Here is a 16,233-nt window from a genome sequence, read left to right on the forward strand (position 1 = left end):
GAATCATCCTTAAATATACATTGAAAATGGAGTAGAGAAAGTCTAGGTGACCAACACCCAGTGGGGGCTTCAGCAGGGATGCCGGCAGAGACAACACAAGGTAATGGCCATAAGACTGGAGCTACTGGTGGATTTAAAGATTGCCAGCACTGGAAATCAACTGGGTATTCCTTCTCACCCCACACTCATGAGAGAGGGGTTATTGGCAACAGTGATCAAGGTGAGAGGGAGGCTTATGGTCCTAGAGCCACATTAGGCTGAAAAGGCATGTGTAGGGACAATTTGAGAAGTGTTTTTGCTGCCACATGTAGTTTCCTTAATTTGGCATTCTAGAGTTTCTTCTAAGGGAGGCTTGGTATAGCTAAAGCCTGCTGGAAGAAATAGTAGGAGTGCTAGCCTAAAGGGAAGATGAGTTGAGTTGTTTCAAGAGTCACTTCTTCAGGAGACTGGAGGGCAGGTAAGGGCATTTGGATTACATGCTCTGAAACATTCATTTTGGACATATTGTAACACAGCACAGCAGCCAAGCAGACCAGAAGCATCAGGCCTGGAAGTGCACTGAGAACCAGAAGCAGCTGGAGAGAGACGGGTTTAATCGGAAGGGAAATTCAGAAATGAGAAATGTCATGTAGCAATCCTTGTGAATAGAGCCCATGAAAACCAACTGTAAGGGAGTACAGAGAAGTCAAGTTGCGCGAGAGGCCATCAGAGCGAACCTTCACACCCTCTGGTGGCACCTGTTAAGGGGAGGAGGAGGATATCATCTCTGGCCATTCTAAAGTTTTGAGAAAGCTGCAAGAAGTACTTTGGCTTGCATTCACAAGCCACTGTCAATTGTCCACTCTTTTCTAAGACCTGACGGTTTTGTCGAATGCAAACATATAGATGACACTTGAACTGCTTGAAGTTCAGGAAGCAGATACACAAAAGTGCAGTTGCCACATAACACAGGAGTTATGATGGTAGAGTACTCAGTCTGCTCTGAAAGCATCCAAAGTAAGGGTGATGGGACTCCAAGCATAATGTGGCGGGTCAGCAGTCATTACAGAGGAAGCACTCCCTGCACTGCATCATGAGGTAAAGAACCAGACTCTAAGCAAGAGGGCTCGTGGGGAGTTAGCAAGAGAATTCTGGTCAAAGAGGACATCATGAGCAGATAAAGCACAGAAGCATCCAACCTAGGTCAGCAGGAGATAGTAACTGATTATACTTGTAAGACCTATGGATCATGGTGAAGTCGGGACACAGGACCAAAAGGAAAGTCCTGTAACTGAGGACTGTACCAGCCTTCCAAAGGAGGCTGGATTTTAGGTGAGGTCACAAACCCATATGCTTACAAGAAGGAAGGACATGTAATAACATCAAGAGAGAGCCCTGGGGGGGGGGGGGTGTGACCCGAGACTAGCCCTGGCCCAACCATCTACAGCTTCAGCCCTCCTCAGCTACCACCCCATAGGCCATGCTGCTAGATACCTTGAAGGATGCTGTGGCCATGGAAACCACTGAGGAGTTTCAGGCAGGAGAGCTGGGGTCAGATTCAAGTTTTTGGAAGCTGCTATGGTTGCAGAGTGGGACAGTGGGACAGAATGGAGAGATGGAGGGGTGAGGGGAGGGACATGGGGCTAGGACCAAACTGGATGCACAGAGCTTTTGGGAATTGTCATACGACACAGTGAGGGAGAGAATCAGGATAGCAGTAGAACTGAAGAAATACTTAAAAAGTAAAGTGTGCCATTGTTTGGAGATGGTGCAAAGGAAAGGGGCAGGCCTATCCTGTGCAGAGATGTCCTTAAGCCTCCAAGTGGCCAAGCTGGCTAGCAGAGGATTTTCAGCTTTGTTAAGAATATTTGGAAAATAAGCTCCAATATATAATATCCATTAGAATTTACAATTTTGGGATTCTTGAATGTCTCTTTCATTACTCTGTTACTTGTGTGGGCTTCATTCCTCCCTCCCTTTCCTTGTATCCATGCACTTAAAAGTCCATATCCTTGAATAACTACATTACATCAGTATCAGTGAAGATGAACAAGTGAATAATACATCTTCTTGGTCTTTAGTCCACTTCCATTCTGTGGCTTCACAACAAACTACACTGAAGGGAAACTTACTCCTTTTCCTTTAAGACTTGCATTGGCTTCAGATTGAGCTTGCTAATAAATACAACCATTATTTAAATGCAAGTGTTCTTTCCATAGTATGTCTTAATCCACATTTTTGTCAATCAATTACTGAATCCATTTTTTTGCAATAATTTTCACAAAGTGACCTCAGCCAGTAGATGTGGTTTTAGAACTTTGCAAAGGACCACAACCTACTTAGAGTCAATATTTTAAATTAAATGTTAGGATATGGGTGGCTGGGGCAACAGGATTTTTTATCTGGTTAGTCTAAGGCTTTGACAGGTAGTGCAGGCTTCTGGGGAGGTGAGCTCTGCCGCCCAGTTTGTTTCCCTGTCCTGGCAACAGTAGAGGCAGCCCATCAGAAACAATTATTTTAATGATGCAGCAGCTGGAATCTTCAGTCATGATTATAGTGCCTACTGTGTACTAATATTTTTGTAGTCACCTTTGACTGTAGGGGTAAGGCAGAACATGTTGGCATTTGTGCCTTTGCCAGAAAGGGTCCACCCAAAGACATCAGTGGAACAAGTACTTTAAAGCTGGGCTGTCTCTTACAAGACTTTCTGTTTGATATCCAGGGAACAAATCCAAACCAAGAGATGGATCTTCCCACAGGCTCTGAGGGGAAGGTATCAAGGCACAGTTATGGCAGTTGGCACTCCTTCATTGCTGTCTAGCATAGCCATAGAGTATTCTAGAGGGTCATTCAAAGTGGCAGATTTGGTCCATTAGGAATTCTGTAAAAATAAGGTATTCTCTCAGCAACATTCTTATGGTGTGGCCATTGCACTCTTTATTCATGAAAACAAACAAACAAATAAACAAACAAATAAACAAACAAACAAGCAACTAGTGAGTGGTTAGAAGTGTCAGCATGCAAGGGCACCTGAGTGGCTCAGTCGGTGAAGTGTCCAACTTCAGCTCAGGTCATGATCTTGCAGTTCATGGGTTAGAGCCCCCTCCTCTGGCTCTGTGATGACAGCTCAGAGCCTGGAGCCTGCTTTGGATTCTGTGTCTCCCTATCTCTCTGTTCCTCCCCCACTTGCACGCTCTCTCTCTCTCTCAAAAATAAATAAAGATTTAAAAAAAAGTGTCAGCATGCATGGAGCAACTGTTCTAAGGTTGATTGTTTTTCTATTTCATGAAATAATAAAGGGGCCTGTATCAGTTAGCATTTGCTGCATTACAAATCCCCAAAAACAGTGGCTTAAAACAACTATTTATTTAGGTCATGATTCTCAGGGTCAGCAACTGGGATGAGTCTCAGCTGGATGGTTCTTGCTCTGCTAGTCTTACCTGTGTCTCCTCACTGGTCTGTGGGTAGCTGCTGCTCAGCTACCCAGCTGTACTTGAGAATGCTGGCTGGCCATTAGCTGGGATGACAGAAGTGGCTTGACCACATGACTCTCATCCAGCAGGTCACTCCATCACATAGCAGTCATGGTAGAGATTCCAAGAGCAGCAAGAGAGGGTGAGTCTCAATGTGCAAGGGCTTTCCAAGTCTTGGCTTGTGTTAGGCATGTTGCTGTCTTATTGGCCAAAGAAAGACACACAGCTAAGCCCAAAGTCAGTGTGGGAAGGACTTTTTAGGGTGGCAATATAGGAAAGTGCCAACAAATTGGTTGCCAATTATTGCAGTCTATAGTCTATCATAGAGAAAAAAAGTTTGCCTTTTTGACATATATATATTTTTAAGATCATCTAATTGAACAGAGTGACAACAGTCATGGTTATATTGTCACTTAAACAGAAAATACAATAGTTATTGATTTGGAGCTCATCCCAGAAGGCAGTACTACTTCAGATAAAACAACAACAAAAAATGACAATTTAACTTCTCAGGGAATTCTATAGCTTCACTTGGTCTATAGCAAATTGATACCATTTCCTGAAAATTGTACTTTTCAGAAAGCCATTGCCCTGGTAAAGATAAGGGGTTCTTGTCCTTGAAGTTTCTGTGTACAAGGAAACCTTCCTCTTACCTGCTCCCTTCTCACTCTACCTGGAGAGGTTTGCCCCTGACATTTATAATGGAGAGTCCCTGATCCAGAGAGGTTTGCTCACCTGACACAAATTTCTACAAGAACATGTGAAGTTTTCAGTTAGCCTTTGAGGTCATACTTATGCAAATAGGTTCTGTAGCTAATTTCAAGAATCTTTATGTAAGGGCCTCAGAAATTGAGATTTGCTCTGCTCTACCCAAGAGGGAGTTGCTAGTCATGGTGAATTGTCAGGGCTCCAAATCAGACAGGGAGATCTCAGGGGGCCTCTGAGGGGTTGCAGGAATGCAGAGGTGGCTGCTCATCTTTCGGTGTCATTGCACTCAGTGTAACCAGACAAGCCTCCCCGTGGGCACCCTCAGGGCACTCTGGGTGCATGATGCTGGGCCTGGTGCTCTACAGCTCCAGGGCCTCCTCCCTGGAGTTTGACCACTGCTTCATCTAGTGCCCAGACTGCAGTGAAACTACATCTTTTAGGAACATCAATAGCAGGAAAACACTTCTCCTTTTCATACACAGACACTCAGAGACTTCAGGCACCAGTGATAAAGCAGTTGTATGAAATATAAAATTTGGGTTTAAAGCTATGAAATGAAGTAGGTGAAGTTCAGGGCTAGAGAGTCCTAAGAGCCCCCTTGCTGTTAGAGATGCTTATCAAATGCTGAAAGGCCAATTATGACCCATTTATTTGTGATAATGCAACTCCTTCAGGATCCTAGAGCACATGGAACATCATCACTTAGAAAGAGTGACCAAGGTGGGTGAGCCTTTTCTTTGCAGCGGGAAGGAAGGAGACGTCAGGCACCTACTGGTGGAGCATCTATGTCAGGCTCTTCATGCACCCTCTGCCATGTAACCCCACAGCAACACTGGGCCACAAGTGTTAATCCTGCCTCATCCTGTGCAAATGACACTGAAGCTTGGGTGGTGTCCAAAGTCACACAGTTGGATGTACCGGCAGCTCTTGGATCTGAGACATGCTGACTTCAGACTCCTGCCTCCTAATGGTGATGCTGTTCCTCCAACATTAGGAAGGGGGAAAAGTTTGTGTTACAGTGAACTGCGGTTTCAGAATCCACAGGTAAAGTATGAAGAGGCAGAGCTGGGGCAGTCACAGACCACTCCCTCGCTGCCCTGAGCTGCAGCTGGGCCTCCCCAAGATCAGGAGTCTGCCCTCCCATTACACACTTGAAGCCTGTCAGGAGATTCAGGATTTCACAACTGCAGTTTAGCACTGAGGTGCTCCATTCATAAACATGAGCAAAGAGGGAGGACTCAACAAACACTTGAAGAAAACTCAAAAGAGTGAATGAGACAGAAAAACAATAGAGAAATTGACCCAGAGGAAATAAATAATTCAGAAAATAATCGATAATATAGAAAATATTTTTAGTCTCCCCTAGAGAGGTTTGGGGTGGGCGATTTGAGGTTTGATTTTCTTTGTTTTCTCCATTGCCACTGGCTAGAACCTCAAATATGATGTTGAAGGGAGATGGCAAGCAGGAGGCATCCTTGCCTTGCTCCTAATCCTGGGAAAGCACTCAGACTTTCCTGATGAAAGATAATGTTGTTCATGTTCTTAAGCAGGAGTAGGAAATTCCCTTCCATCACAACTTTGTTGAACAGTTTTTTTTTTTAATAAGAAAATAGGTGTTGCATTTCATCAAATGCATTTTCTCTATTTAGATGATCATGTGTAAATTTTTCTTTTGTCCTTTATTCTATTAATGTGATCCATTACATGAACTGATTTTCAGATGTAAAAGTGTCCTTACTTTGGGGGATTAATCCCCCTTGGTCATGGTATATACTCCTCTTTAAAGATTGCTAGATTTGACTCACTAATAATTTGTTAAGAATTTTTATGTTTGTGTCCATGAGGGATATTGGTCTGTAGTTCCTTTCTTGTGATATTTCTTCCTGGTTTTGGTATCAGGGTAATACTGGCCTTATAGAATGAGTAAAGAAGTGTTCCCTCCTGTTTTCTGAAAGAATCTGCATAGTATTGATTGGGGGGCGTTGTTTGTTAAATATTTGTTCAAAGTCATCAGTAAAGACATCTGGGCCTTGGCTATTCTTTGTGGGAAGAATTTTTATTACTGATCTGAAATCAGTATCAAATCAATAAGAAATAAGATGATTTCTTTATTGTTTTAAATCTATTATTTTAAAGAAAAGCTTCAGATTTTCCTTTCTTCTTGATGCAGTTTTAGTAATTTGTGTCATTCTAGGAATTTGTCCATTTTATCCAAATTTTGTAATTTGCTGGCATAGAGTTGTTCATAATATTCCACTTAAATCTTTCTATTTTCTGTATGGTTGGTGGTGTCGCCTCTTTTATGTATACTTTTGGTAATTCAAGGCTTTATGTTTCTTCCTTGGTCAGTCTAGCCAAAGGTTTATAAATTTTGTTGATCATTTCAAGTAGCTGACTTCTGGTTCCACTGATTGTTCTCTTGTTTTTTGGTTTTCCATTTCACCGATTTTCATTTAGGTGTTTATGATACCCTTCTGTCTGTTTCCTTTGGGTTAAATTTGCTCTTCTTTAGTTTCTTTACATGGGAGCTTAGTTTCCATTTGAGATTTTTTCCCCTTTATGATATATATGTTTAAATTTATACTTTCTCTCAACTACTGTTTTAACTACAAATTTTTGATAGGTTGTGTTCATTTTTAATTGAGTTCAAAATATTTTCTAATATCGATTGTGCTTTCTTTTTTTTTAACTTGTTTTATTTTTTATTTTTTTTTAATTTATATCCCAATTAGTTAGCATATAGTACAACAATGATTTCAGGAGTACATTCCTTAGTGCCTCTTACCCATTTAGCACACCCCCCCACAACCCCTCCCATAACCCTCAGTTTGTTCTCCATATTTATGAGTCTCTTCTATTTTGTCCCCCTCCCTGTTTTTATATTATTTTTGTTTCCCTTCCTTTATGTTCATCTGTTTTGTCTCTTAAAGTCCTCATATGAGTGAAATCATATGATTTTTGTCTTTCTCTGACTAATTTCACTTAGCATAATCCCCTCCAGTTCCATCCACACAGTTGCAAATGGCAAGATTTCATTCTTTTTTATTGCCAAGTAATACTCCACTGTGCTTTCTTAAAGTGGGTTATTTATAAAAGTATTTAATTTTTCTGGGGAGCCTGGGTGGCTCAGTCGGTTAAGCGTCCGACTTCAACTCAGGTCACGATCTCGCGGTCCATGAGTTCGAGCCCCACATGGGGCTCTGGGCTGATGGCTCAGAGCCTGGAGCCTGCTTCCGATTCTGTGTCTCCCTCTCTCTCTGCCCCTCCCCCGTTCATGCTCTGTCTCTCTCTGTCTCAAAAATAAATAAACGTTAAAAAAATAAATAAATAAATAAATAAAAGTATTTAATTTTTCAAATATTCATAGATGTCCCAATTTTTTAAATTATTTACTCCTCAATTAATTTAATGTGGTTGAAAAATGTAGTGTGTATAATTTCTCTCTTAAATTTATTGAGAATTGATATGAGGCATAGTATATAATGTGCTCTGGGAAATGTGCTATGCACACTTGTGAAAGAATGTATATTTTGTCATTATGTGAAGTATCCTATAAATGTTTGTTAGGTCAAGTTGACTGATGATGCTATTCATGTCTTTTGTTTTTGCTGTTTATCCATTAATTTTGTCAGTTTTTGCTTTATGTATTTTGGGGCTCCATTGGTAGGTACATGCACATTGATGATAATGATGATGTTGATGATGATGATGATTACTGTTATATCATGCTAAAGTATTGACCATTTTATCATCATAAAATGTTCCTTTTTATGTCTAATAATATTTCTTGTCTTTAGGTCTATTTTGTGTGACATTAATATGCCACTCCCATGTTTTTATTATTACATTTTCCATGATACATCTTTTTCTATCTTTTTGCTTAGAATTTATTTTTATGTTAGAATTTAAAGTATGTCTCTTATAGAAAGCATGTAGTTAATCTCATTTCTTTTCTTTTTTTTTTGTTGTCTTACAGTCTTTCATTTGATTGGAATATTAATCCATTTGTATTAAATGTAATTTTTATATGATTGGCTTTATGTCTGCCATTTTGATTTTTGTTTTCTATGTGTTTCTTGTTTTTGTTATTGTTGTTTTCTTTTTATCTTTTCTTGTGTTAGCCACCATGTCAGCCAGGGATGTGAGGAGAGCTTACCAAGTCCCTCTGTAGTTCTCTCATTTCCAGGAGCTCCCTTTTAAATTCCTGGGTTATTCTCCCATCTGCCACTTGACCCAACCAGGACTATAGCCATTGGTTGGGAGAGCTTCAGACTTTTCCCATTCATAGCTAGGAATGGATTTTCTACTCCCAATCAATTAATCCCCTTTCAATAATAAAGCAAATGGTTTCCATGGCTAGGTCCACCCTAGCAGAAATACTGCATGGGCCAAGCTGGCGTGAAGCATGGTAACAACATCACAGATACTCACTTTTCTTACTCAAATTTCATCAGTTGTTGGTAAGTAAATACTTTTCAATATACTGACCTTTGGTCAGTGTATAAGGCTGTATAAGGCTGTGTTGATATTTTTTTCCAGTTATTTCTGGAAGACAAGATATGCCTACCTCCTGACACTATCATATAAGAAATCTTGCCAAGATACTGCCTGAAGTCCTAGATGTGCATTTTCCAGCATCACTAGATTCAAACAAAGAATGTGTTCACATGTCCATAGATGGCTTATGGTTAAGAATTTTAATCAAATTAATTACTTCAAATAATATGACATATATTTGCTTATAGCATTAGAAAATCAAATTATCATTTTCCTCCCTTGGGATAGTCTATAAAGAATTATATTTAGATATTCCAGTTTCTTGTGGATCTACCTGTGGATCAGTCACACAAGGGAATAGTTTTACTCCTTATAGTCATAGCCCATTTTGTGTTGCCCAAACTGCAGCAACCACCTTATTCTGTAAAGAGGCAATGTATGAGTAACTTTTATTCATCTAGAAATTAAATTTACGTACATGAAATAAGTAATAGTTACCAGTAAGGGCATTCTAAATACAATTTCCAAAGAAAAATTCAAAAATATTTTGTGAAACATAAACATGATTGGCATAATAGTATGCCATTTATTGTTTTAATTTTCTGTATCAAGGCTAACTCTCATCTAAATGTGGAATTCAAGGCATGTTTCTTAAAAATCGATCTCTTATGTTCTCATCTAACATATTCTCATCTTATATATAAATAAAAGGCACTGAAGTGTGTAACTATAACCATTTGATGGGGAAAGTGTCTCCCAAGATCATAAATCCATCTGTCATAATAATACAGACTGATAATTTTTCATATTCCTCTGAAACACTTTTTGATAAGTAAAAGGGAAGAGGCATCAAACCAAATTCATGTGTCAAATAAATAAAAGCCTTTTTAATTTTTCAAATTTGTGCTGAAAAGATTTCTTGACTGGGGCTTCTGAGCCACTAGTCATAATTGTAGGTGAGGAGGGGCCTGTTGTATCTACAGCTGCCTTAATGAAGGGAATCAGTGCCAGAGAACTGGAATCTTCTGTCATTGTAAGACTATTTCTTGTAATGAAATCTGCTTTGATACATTTACATGTTGCTGTGAGCTAAGTGCTTTCTAACATGCGTAAATATAGTCTGAATAATAGTGAAGAGAAGGCCCAAAAGCCTCTGATGAATATGTTCCATACTCAGTTTTGAACAAATATCAGCAAAATGTTTATTCTAAACCCAATTTTACTTTAATAAAGTTTCCCCAAGCTTAGCCGAAGGGCCACTTATCTCCCTTCATATTCATTTGAATGAAATCCAGTACAGATAGGATACTTTAGAGTTGTATAATGTAGATGTACACAATGGTTTATGAAAACATTTCTCCTCCAGGCCTCCACCAAGTTCAGTGTCCTGGTGACTCTTTAATAGGTGTGTGTAAGTAAGTAAGTCAGTCTGCATTGGTGCCAACATGTCAGAAGACCAATAACTAGACATCTCATGCTTGGGAAGGTGAGAACTACCAAGGGGTATGGTGGAAGTCTTTTCCATCATAAAACAAATAGAATGTGTGGAGTCAGGGAACATTCCTAACAGTTGTGAGAAACATATTTAGAAACATAATACATTGCTTGGAACCTTATAACCTTATATAAGGTTATTATCCATTGAGGTCTAGATTGTGAAATATAGATTCAGGAATGGGTTAGCAGAGATAAGGGTGTTTTGGGGAGGCTTTCTGGTGGAGGGTCCATCTAAACTGAGATCAAATCCCAGAGGATAGCCCTCTTTTCAACAAACCGCCCATGCTGTGCTGGCCTAGGCTGGATGCAATCAGGATGTGTTTCAATATGGTATATTATATGGATGCTTCTTCTAGAAAATAGAGGAAAAGTAAAGTCTTTGGATAGATTCATTAATCATTGAGCCTCCTGTTCTAGGACTTTTGCTTTTATCTCTTTTAAGTAATCACTAGGTAGCAGATCACCCAAACAGAGTTCAATAAAATGAACGCCCTGTGGGCTTTCAGGGACACCATGAGCAGAGCTCCTCTCCCACAGCCTCCACACCACTCATGCCCTCCCTACCATCTCAAACCTCAGGGGCCTCCTTCAGTCTCTCAACCTCCATTTGGGCTTTTATAGCCATCCCTGATGCCTGAAATGTTCTCTTCCTTGCCCTTCACTGGGCTGGCTTCTCAGAATCAATGTTGCCATTTCAATTCATTGTCTGTTTGCTTACTTATTTTCTGACTTCTTTGCCACAGTTGTCTTAGGTTGAGTTCACCAGAAACAGACAACAATGTGAGGATTCATGAACAAGAGACTAAGGAAATGCACTCAGGAAACACTGACTGGCCAGCCAGATGGAGGACCGAGCCTAGGAAGGGAGTTTCAGGCTAAGTTCCACAGAGGAGGCCTCAGTATGGCCCTTTGGGGACCTGAGTGTAAGTTATGTGCTGGTGGTCTGAAGACCACTTCTCCCACACGGGTTGTAGGTGAGTGGTTTGCAGCCTCCAAGGTGAGGAACAGAGGCATAAACTGCAGATGTCTCCAGTGCTTAGGCCATAGCTCCACAGTCTAGGCATGCAGTTAATATTTGTGCTCATTAATTTATTAATGAATAAATGAATCTGTCAGAGGCAGAAGAACTCCAGGATCAATTTCTAAAGATTTTTTTAATAGAAATGAAGCCAAACTGTGTGAGCAGCCAAGCTTGTTGAGAGTCTTCTTGGTGAGAATTTTATATGACCTTGACTTGGTTTAATAAGTTCTTTACAAAGACACCTGTGTCAAGTGCAAGAAACAGAAATAGAACAGGGGGCCTCCTGGTACATGGTGAGCTGCTCTGCAGTAGCATCCCTGTATCTTCCTGTCTTGGGGACTGCTGGTTAGTGGCACATGTTAAATTGCTCCCAAGCAACGTTCAGCACTGTGTTGCAACACGAGAGCAGATTGTGTTTTTCACAAACCACAAAAACAAAGACAGACTCCACATAAGGAATAAGGAGAAATCATGACATGAGGAGTATTATAAATGACACACCATTGGTATTTTATTAAAAAAAGAAATCCCGCAGTCATTTTACCCAGATAGATCTCTCTCTGTGCGCTGTAGAGTAGGAAGAAGGAACGGAAAACCTGGAGCAACCAGAAGGCACTGGGGGCCCAGACAGTACCCACCCTGTCCCCAGGCCTGTGCTCAGCCCAGAGCCCTTCCCTCAGCTGGCATCTGTGTCCTCTTTGGCTTTTAAACTCAGTAATTCAGAGGTCACACCCCAAAACCAATTAAATCACAATCTCCAAGGTCAATATTTTTCTTTAATGCCTGTAGGTGGCTGTAATTTAAGACATCCCCCCCCCCCCCACCAGTCGGATATGGCATTCATATGTTCTCATATGCCACGATCTTAGCCAGACCAGCTGTTCTTGGTCATCTCGTCACATGAACTGTGAGCTTTTTCTGAGTAGATGTGGAGGCAGTCAGAACCCTGGCACAGGTTCCCTAAAGTGTGTCCCATGGAACACTCATATGGGAAAATAGAAAGGGTTTGGCAAACCCTTGGAAACTCCAGATACTCCCTACAGAGTTACAGCCCCACAAGTTCTACAGGTCAGTTTTGGCTTAGCCGGAATTCACATGCTGACTTTAATTCAGTGATTCCTGGGTTAATTTGACTCTGAGCCCTTGGTTTTCAAAACACCATTTATTTTGACCTCCTGAACCAGTGTGCCACAGCACACACTGACCTAGCTATTCCCAAGCAGATTGGTACCATGCCAGATGAGTTAAGTGGCAGCGAAGAACCTAGTGACAGCTGGGCTAGCCCCTGTCATGAGGACCTGCATCATGTCGCAGGATGAAGTCAGTGCGGACAAGCTCCAGAGGGCCACTGTCACCTGGAGAGACTCCATCTGGAACAAGATGCAGAAACTCATGGGGTCTGAGGATCCTGAAGGAAGAATGGAACAGAGAACAAGGGGAGTGGCTATTAGTTTGTTGCACCATTGTTGCTGCTATTTGTTTGCCAAAGTGGAGCCTGGACAAAAAAGTAGCTCAGGAAGAAAGCTGGGGAGAGTGCCAGCTAGGGGACTCCCTGCAGCTCTATGCTGGAGAGGAGCTCCCAGGAAAGGAGCCATCCCTGGTGACTCCTCATCTACCTTAGCACTTTTCCTAAGCCTTGCCCAGTTTGAGTGTGTGAGCAAATCACTTCCTGAAATTGAAGGGCTTGAAATTGAAGGTGTGGGTTCAGGCTGTCCAGGGTATGGCCTTAGGGTCTGTATTTCTAACATCTCCCAGTGGATGCTGCTGCTGCCCCTAGACCACACTCAGCATCAAAGACAGAGACCTTCCCTGACCAGTGATCCAGACAGCTTCTTCTAATCCTCTTACTGTCAGAGAAGATTCAAGATCAACCTTTAATGGAAACATTTTCCATCTCTAGAGGTGGACTTGCCCCTTACGGCCCCTTCTGAAAGCCCAGGGACCCATGTCTACCTTCTTCTAAGGAGGGCCCCTTACACCCTTCTCCTTCCCCAGCAAGGCTGCCAGGCCCTGGATGGAACACTGCCAGTGTCTCCACTTTTCCTGGTATGATGGTATTCTACTCTTCTGGCCATCTAGGTCACTCTGGATCCCCTATGAAATGAGCCGAGAAATGGATAATCCAGAAGCCGACTGAAGCCCCCTGCCTCTCCTGGTTACTTCCCTCCTTGGAACACCTCCTGCTCTGTGACCTGTGAGCTCTGCCAGGACCTTGTGCTCATCTGGGTGGGATCTGCTTCCATCATTGCCTCCCTCTGCATCCCACTGTGGCTCTGGAACAAGGGTGGATATCTCACACTGCTTTACAGTCAGTCTCCAAGTTGAGGTATTGAGTGTAACTGGGACTGGGATCTTCTACACCTTATGTCCTCTGTGTGCTTCTAAAAATGCAGCCACTGGTCCAGTTTTATGGAAGATGAGATCCTTGCACAGTGGCTCCTAGAGGCTTGAGCTTTCTTGTTGCTTCAGGCAGTGACCTGGAGGAGATAGATGCACTCATGAAAAGGACTTACACAGCTCTCTTTGCTTTGCTAGAAGATTGGGCCATATTGTTCCAGCTGGAATTGTCCCCTGTAACAGCCCCATCTGTCTGTTGTTAGCATGCACTGGGCAAGAGGTGTGAATATCAGGCTTCTAGAACTGGATGCCCTTGGCAAGCTATCTCTTCAGCAGGCCAAATGCTGATCTGCCCCTTTTGATGTCCTTCTTATAGCACCTGGAATCACTCTGGCTGGCAGGACTTCAGTATTTGGAAGACCTAACATAAAGTGATATGGACTTTGAGGAAAGTTTTGAAAGAGGCAGCTGCCAGACAAATGAGAGGCACATGCCATCCCAGTCATCTCCATTTCCATAAATACTCAAAATGTGCTCTCATAAGTAAAAGGTAGCCTTAAAAACATTTGTTGTATCTCTAAGAACTAGTCTTCAAGATGGAGACGAAATAAGACAATGGTACATTTTTTTTTTCAATCAGAAGATTCAATGCAGCTTAAACTGGTTCAGTTGAACAGATGGTCATCCTGGACCCACTGGTCACACCTCTTAGAAGTGTCAGGAGTCACCAAGTCCACTACTTCATAAACTGTAGTTCTCTGAGATAGTATAAGTACATAACTCACTGTAAAGACTGAAGACACTGTGACAAGGGTGGGAGATAGGTGTATGGCAGAATTAATATGTACTAGCTTATCACAGAATCTACTTATCTCACCCCCTGTCAGGAGGCAGAAAGTATATGTGCTCTGTAAGAGCCAACCTGTTGAAAGAGAAATGGGTGCTTGTCAGTATCAGAAATATAAACAAGGTAAATTATTACTCAGGAGGTGCTGGAATGTCTTCAAACTGACAGTTAACCCTCTTCCTTACTCTTAAATTTTTAAGGGTATTTATGATTGGACCATATGAGGAGAATTTCTATATGGGGCAAAAAAGGCAAGAAGAAACAAGTCAATACTCAGGTACTATGTAGCAGGAAGAGGGACTCATGCCCCATATGTTTCCATCCCTAGTTCTTTCACTAGCTTATCAGGAAGATGTAGCCACGTCTATTTTATAGATCATGAATTTGAGGTTCCAGCCAGTGGTTTTCCATCTTGGCTGCATATTAGAATCACATATAAAACTTACAATGAAGTATAAAACACTTATAAAATCCCTGATGGTTAGAGCATCAGAAGACCCAAGCATCAGGAATCTTAGAGCCCCTAAGTGAGCCCCCAAGGATAGCCAAACCCCAGGACATTGGTGACTTGCCCAAGGTCACACAGCTAGGAGGGATAGACCAAATGTTAGCTCTAATTCCTGTACTTTTTCTATTCTACCATAATAAGTAACTTGTATCTCTGGGTCATGTTGATTGAATTATCTAAATTAGATCTAGAAACTCCAGTTTTCTATTAAAATCAATTTTTGTCGTTTTTACTCTGGAAAACAAATCTGAACCTCAGCTGATGACATGCATGCTTCAGTGTCTAGGGGGAGTGTACTGATATCTGCAGCTTACTTTGAAATGCATCCCAAAGAGGGTTAGACGAAGTAATAGATGGACAGAAGGATGAGCAACTTGGTAAATATCTGATAAAGTCAGTATAGTAGCTATGCTAACAATAGAGTCTGAGTGAAGGATACGTGAGCATTCACTATATGCTTATTTTCAGTCGTGTATGTTTTATCTATTTGAGTGCATATTGATGCAAGGAATAGGAAAGGTGTTATCACTGCACCATTTATGAGCTAATCCATTTTTAACCTTCTGTTTTGCAATTATCATACACCAGCCCCAGTGTTGTATTTCATTTCTGGAGTTTGTGTTGACAAGCATGTGTTCTTGTAGCTGACTTAATTTACTGCACAAATGGTAGCAACGTTGCTCTGAAAAAGAAGTGGTCATCACATTCACATTTACATTTAAATGTAAAGTGTATAACTATAACACATTTAGAGGAAAATGTAGGAAATCTCTGTAACCTAAAGTTAGGTGAAGAATTTCTAGGGGCGCATGGGTGGCTCAGTAGGTTAAGTTAGGTGAAGAATTTTTAGGGGCGCCTGGGTGGCTCAGTAGGTTAAGCATACAATTCAGCTCAGGTCATGATCTCGCGGTCCATGAGGTGGAGCCCCATGTTGGGCTCTGTGCTGACAGCTCAGAGCCTGGATCCTGCTTTGGATTCTGCATCTCCTTCTCTCTCTTTCCCATTCACACTCTGTCTCTCTCTCTTTCAAAAGTAAGTAAACATTAATTTTTTTTTTAAGTTTTTAGATTGAAGTTAGAAGGACAAGCCATAAAAGAACAGATAGATAAATTTGACTTCATCAAAGTTAAAGTTTTACTCTGCAAAATACATGTAAAATAATGAAAAGACAAGATGCTGCAGAGTGAGAGAAAAATATTTGCAAGTCACATGTCTGACAAATAATGTGTATCCAAAGTATATTTAAAAATTCTCTAAACTCAAAAGTAGGAAAATAAACAAACCAACTTCTAAAATGGCAAAAGATTTGAACAGATACTTCACCAAATAGGGTGTGCAGATGGTGGGTAAGCACACAAGAACATTC

The 16,233-nt window shown here is 41.2% G+C and overlaps 1 protein-coding gene across 6 annotated transcripts in view; it reads left to right on the forward strand.

Annotated features, from left to right (window-relative positions):
• Positions 1-16,233, forward strand: part of SYNDIG1 (synapse differentiation inducing 1) — a 186,885-nt gene that overhangs the window by 80,842 nt on the left and 89,810 nt on the right. The gene's annotated exons all lie outside the window — the stretch shown is intronic.

This window comes from Prionailurus bengalensis, chromosome A3 (genome assembly GCF_016509475.1).
Source record: "Prionailurus bengalensis isolate Pbe53 chromosome A3, Fcat_Pben_1.1_paternal_pri, whole genome shotgun sequence".
NCBI classification, from domain to species: Eukaryota; Metazoa; Chordata; class Mammalia; order Carnivora; family Felidae; genus Prionailurus; species Prionailurus bengalensis.